Genomic DNA, 6,188 nt, shown 5'->3' on the forward strand with positions numbered 1-6,188 from the left:
ATCAGAGGAATGTGTGAATCCAACAACGAAACTACAACAAAGTTGATTTTTTTTAGGGTCAAAACCCTTGAAAAAGGTATTTAAAAGCCCTCAAAAAATATTATTCTGAGTCTAATCGGCCCTTGATGACCTTTGAAACAATTCCCTTGAAATGAAAATTTCTACGGCATTTGTGACCCTTGAAACCCAAATTTCAACGACTCGATACAAATGTTTTATCTTTATCAAGGATTGGCAATCTTTGAAAATTTTAAAAGAGATAGAAAGTGCAATAACCTTTTTTTGAGGGTCTCCTAACCCTCAGAATAAGGTTTTTCTCTTTTTTAAAAAATAAATAAATAAACCCACAGCCATGCGCATAGACTTTAAAGAACCACATATTAAAAAATCTATATTATACCAAAACACAAATATCAAAGCAAAATTCAATTAGCTTTCTAAATTACTAAATCCTTCATTCTTGAAGTGTATGTAAACATTTTCACATTAACATAAAGGAACTTAGTATTTTAAATAGATAAAAGGGAAAAAAAGAAGAAGAAGAAAGGAAATGAATCAGTACAAGAACCATGCACGATCAAAATCATAATCTTAATCTTTTTCTATTTCAATGGAAAACAACCTGATATACTAATGCTTAAAGGGTCTCACATAAAGCATTCTACCTTCTCCTGGTACTCCTCAATATACATCACCAACTTTCCCTTGCATTAGGAACTGAAAGGAAATAGATAAACCAATTAATCATGCACTTGTTACATGGTTGGGGTGTTTGATTGAAAAATTGTCATACAATGAACTCCATATTGACATGTGATTTTCAACATGTAACATATTTCTAAAAAAGCAAATTAAGTAGCATAGTTCAGTTCTTGAATTATTACCTTAACCACAAGTGTCTGAACCCCAGCATACTTGACATCCCAACTGAACCCATCCAGTTCCCACCAAGAGAGTCACCATTATTCCCAAGGTAGTTCAAGTAGTAGTGAATATCAATTGCCTAGGATGCATTCATCTGTCCATAGGATGCAAAACATAAGTTAGCACAATTAATCATTATTAGCATCATTAAGCCATAACTTTCATTATAAAACCAGGATATCAAGCACCAAGAGAATCACATAGCTTAATTATTTTCTATTTAACTCAGCTTTTGCTAGGTAAAAATAAATTTATTAATTCCTTAAATAATAAAAAAAAGTACTCCCATCTCACTATAGCAAAATCCAACAAACAATACTTGTCTTGTGCATCTAGATTACCCAAAGAAAAAAAAGTACAGACATGATTAGTTCATTAACACACAAGCACACACACCCACTCTATTTTGAACTTAATCAACTTGACTTACACCATAAAACTTTGAGTTTTTTGAGAAATGTGTGAAAGGAAAATCAGAGAAATGCATAGAAACCAAGAGTTTTCTTCAGTTAGATTTTGATTCAATAAATCCCAAAAAAAAAAAAAAAAAAAAAAAAAAAAAAAACAACAACAACACAGGGAGGCATATGTTGATCCACATATACCAAAAGTATTTTCAAACTATTGGCGTCTTTTTTTGAAAATCACTATTGGTGTCAATATGCAATCAAAGAAACTATTGAATTGTACCTCATGGCAAATTTTAATTTACTAAAGCGAAAACATTGAAAATTAAGTGACCTCTCTAAAGCCTTGTTAAGTTCAGCAAATTATCAACTGAGAATTAATGCTAATTTGTATGTTACTAATTCGCAAAGGGGATTTTCAAAAACCAAAAGTGGGGCATGGATATGATGTATACACAGTTTTTGCATAAATTAGCGTAAGACCTAAGAATGAGGAATCGACATTCTTATCATAGAAACAACCAGCTAAATTCAACTAGCTATTGCATAGAAAGAATTCAATACAGACCATCCTAAATACAACCAACTATCAAAGAAACAAACAGTTTAGATTCTAGAAAGGAATTGAATTTTTTTCATAATTAACCTCCACAAGGTGATTACAAATGATTGAGTGTTGTACCAACCTAACTAAGGTCTTAAAAAACATAGGGCTTGTTTGGTACATGTGTTTAAACACATGTTTTTAGTTTTAAACAACATTACACATATTTCCACATACTTTTTTACCCACACGTATTTCCAAAAAATATAAACAACATTACCAAACGGGCCCATAGTTTCTTTACCATTTTATAGACACTATAATAAGACCGACATCTGAAGTCAAGTCCTAAAAAATTATAAAACATGATATACTAATTGAATGTGCTAACAAAACTCTATCATCACTTACAATTATGGACTCTGCCAATTCAAGGTTGAATAATATAGAGAGTGCATTCCTCCTCAATGATGCATAAACTTCAAAAAGTTCAGTGATACATGACCAATTGTTTCACACCTCATAAGAATTCACCTCAACAAGACCACACTGTGATACAAAAGCAATAGGTAAAAAAAAAAAATTCTTTTCCTTTTTCTTTCCCGTTTCAAAAAATTAGGCATACAACATACATATCTACATGTTAACCGAAATGTCAAATGAAATGAATGAAATCCCCCAAACTTTCAATCTAAAAGTTTATAATCTGTTTCATATAATAGAAGTTTTACCAACTTCAAGTTAGGGATATGAGATACAATACAACCAATTTGATGCAAAGTCAGGGCAATTCTCTATGGAGTTCCATTCTAGGCAATTGGCTGCACTAGCATGTAAAGTGATTTAATTAGGCTTATGATATTACACAAGATGTGATCCTATAAGCCTTAGCTGACTTGTAACCCAGACCAACCATAAGCATGCTCACAATTACCAAACAAGAAGCTTACAAATTTACACACGATTATCTGGAATTGGGGATGTTAATGTTACTATCAATCCAATCAAAGAAAAAATGACAGAAGCTTAAACAGTATAACAGCAGTAATAGTTAAGAAGATTAATAAAAATGGATCATCTTGCTTTATAATTTTGTCATGTAACTAAGTAGTAATTGCCAAAGAAGATTAATACCCTGGATGAGAGGAAAATCATGAAAACAATATATTATAAAAATACTGTCTAGCAGCACATAAATGGATGGTAGAACATAAAGTTAAGAAGAAACTTACAATGTCAAATATATTAAATAAGAAGACAAAAAATGCATGTATTGTATAGTAAACCCAAGGCTCTGCACCAGGAGAAGTTTCAGGGTTCAGTATCTCCTTCACATGCTCCCAGAAAGGTGATCCAAGGAGGTTAACAAAAAAAAGTGTCAATGAACCAATTATATTACCGGATATCATTATTTAGTGCTTTGAATCAAAGGTTAAGTATATGGTGAGGACAACTTCCACTAGATTGTTACCTATTGTATAGTATTAGTTCATATTCAAGCAATCAAACATACAACATTTGATAGTAGTAACAAAAGGCAGAGCTATAGACTAACTCTTGCCAAAATAATCTCATCAGGCAATGTTGTGGAAAAATAAATAAAACTAGGATAAAGTAAACTTGTGTAATGTATATTTGTGTTTGGTAATGACACACAAAATCAATCAAAGCATCCATCACGCCTCCAACAACACCAGTTATGCAGCAACTTAAGTTAAGCAATATTGCCACCAACCATGAGTATTGATCCAGTCAGCATAAATCCTGAAAATCAGCCACATATAAACTAGTTGCTATCACTAGTGACATTTGATAGAGTGAAAAACCTGACTTGGGCATTATATAATTCAATAGATAGAATATAGATCTTGTATTTTTTTTTTTTTTTTTAATTTCTATAGAAATTTGAAACCTTAGTACCATAACACATTACCAACAAAGCACTGAGCTATGGTTTTGCCATTTCATCACTCAAACCATCTAAAATTGATACCAACATAGGTCTTAACAAATCTGTGACACCAGTTGAAAAAAAAAAAAAAAGAGAGAGAGAGCATGCCTAGCAATAATATATTTCACCAAAGCAAACTGAAATCATAGCAATTCATGATTTAGATCACACCCTTTCTAAAGTGGCGCACTTCTTTCCATGCAAATGTAACCATATTGAACAAATAAGGTCCTCTCTATAACATCTATATAACATTCCTGTAGTTCTCTCTGTTCAAGAAATTGTGCAGTGAAGCAAACTCTAAAACAGGTAACAGATTCCATTTAAGTCCTCCCCACATTCTATGCCCCAAGTAAAAATGAATATAATAGATTTTTAATTGCCACCATTGCCAAATGAAAACTATTTCATTCTTATTCAATTCCAATGCATCAATTTCACTAAAAAAAATTCAAACTTACAATCAAAAAAAGATTTTATATACAAAATTGAATCAGGCTAAAGCTTCAGATTATACCTAAAACAAAAATGAACCAGGAAATGCATAGCAAAATGAAGAAAATGAGAAATAATGTAATCCACACCTTCTGCTTTTTTAAGCCAGGGATCTATTTTGAATCAAAGTCAGTTTGACGTGATTCCAATTCCAAAGTATCCAAACCCTAGCCCCTAATTTATACTATTGCTTTCTCTCGAAGCCCCTAAAACACTAGGACTACGCAAGTCTCTCTACCAGTGAAGAGAATGATAGAGAGAAAACGAGAGAAATTGGGACAACTTCAATTTTTTTTTCTCGGGAAACAAACAGAGAGTTAGATAGAGAGAGACCTATAATCGAACCAAGAAGTGGAGGAGATGATATTTCCGACCACCGTGCCCTCAGCTCGTCATCGGAGATGATATCGCCGCCCACCGTGCCTCAGATAGTTGCCGGAGCTAAGTCGTCGACCACCGCACCTTTGAGTATTCTGAGAGAGAGTTGGAGAGCTACGAATCCACGAGTTTTAGATCTGACTGAATGAAATGGTTTTCTCCTTTTATTTTTCAAATTATGGCCTTTACTACGTTGATTGAAAAATTTTGGAATATCTTTATTTTGAGGGTCGCGTGAAAGTGGTGCTGAAAAATGTAATATTTTGGAGCCAAAACTCTCGCGGGAATGATGCTAAAACTGGTCCACATTTTTTTAAAACGGTTGTATTGGCTTCTTTCAAGGGTTTTAATGAACCTTGAAATAAAGCTAGCCATACGTATTCGCCCATGTCTATTTTCAGCGTCTGTTTGGACCTTTTTAGGACACCCTCGAAAAAAGTGAATTTTTTTTGTAGTGACGAAGCCGATGAAGGAAAGAGGTTCAAAATCTTAAGAAGAGGTTGGGGACCGTTAGGCCATGCCCAACTGATAAAAGGAATAGTAATTAGTTCTAGCTAGGTTTGGAAGAAACTTCCTCGTGAAGCCACCGTCCTCTCCATATCAAATGCATTATACCAACTAATCATACCACATTAATAGTTGAATAACCTCTCTAAACAGTGTCCCAACAACTTATTACATACTCATCACAACCTCAAAAAGAATTGAGGAAATGAATGAGACAAATATCTCGCTTGAAAGATCATCCACTTTACAAGTAGACAGTTGAGATGATGGTACTAGAACTATAAATAAGAAAAAATCCCACATGTTTGGGATTAGTTTTTAAGGAGAGAGAGAGATCATTGTAATACTCAAGAAAGGTTTAACATGTATTTTTTGCTTAACAAAAACTCTCCTCGAATATTCCGTGAGAAGTGTAATAAACAGTGAGATATCCCTTATTTACAATTTGACTCAGTCCCAAATTTCATTCTCTTTACAAGAGCCTCATTTCTCCTTAATTGTTAGTTAAAAGACCCATCTCTTACAAATAAATAGCTAAGATTTTGAATAAAATTTGTTACCAACCACCTTTTGATTTTATTTTCTCTTGTATTTATATTTTTTTTTTGGAGGAAAGAGACAAAACAGTGGAGTAAAATTACATTTTTAGTCTTGTTTTTAACAAAGGTGGGTTATGGAATTTTAACTGAGTTAACCTTAGGTGGATAAAGTGTCAAATTTAAAACCACGAGTAAGTAACTTAAATTTTGGTCAAAACACAGATGAATAAGTTGTAATTTGCTCTTTCAAGTATTAGTATTCTAAAATGCATTAAATAATAAATAATATCTGATTGACATGAAGTTTGATATATGTGTTAAAAGTATTATTAAAAAAAACGTAATTTAACGGTTATATTTTTGAAATATATAGTTATAATTTTTTAAGTGGGAGTAGGAGCTAAACTTGTTTGTGTATATATATATATATATATGAAAAAAAA

General features: G+C 32.5%; 1 long non-coding RNA gene across 1 annotated transcript; it reads right to left on the bottom strand.

The window, feature by feature from the left end:
- Nucleotides 1–434: 434 nt before the first annotated feature.
- Nucleotides 435–4,947, bottom strand: LOC142622706 (uncharacterized). The gene is made up of 3 exons (XR_012841948.1): nt 4,655–4,947; nt 885–1,018; nt 435–717 (listed from the first exon to the last, which is right to left on the bottom strand). It is a non-coding gene; the product is annotated as an uncharacterized LOC142622706 (long non-coding RNA).
- Nucleotides 4,948–6,188: the final 1,241 nt, after the last annotated feature.

Source organism: Castanea sativa, chromosome 1 (genome assembly GCF_040712315.1).
Source record: "Castanea sativa cultivar Marrone di Chiusa Pesio chromosome 1, ASM4071231v1".
In the NCBI taxonomy this organism is placed as follows: Eukaryota; Viridiplantae; Streptophyta; class Magnoliopsida; order Fagales; family Fagaceae; genus Castanea; species Castanea sativa.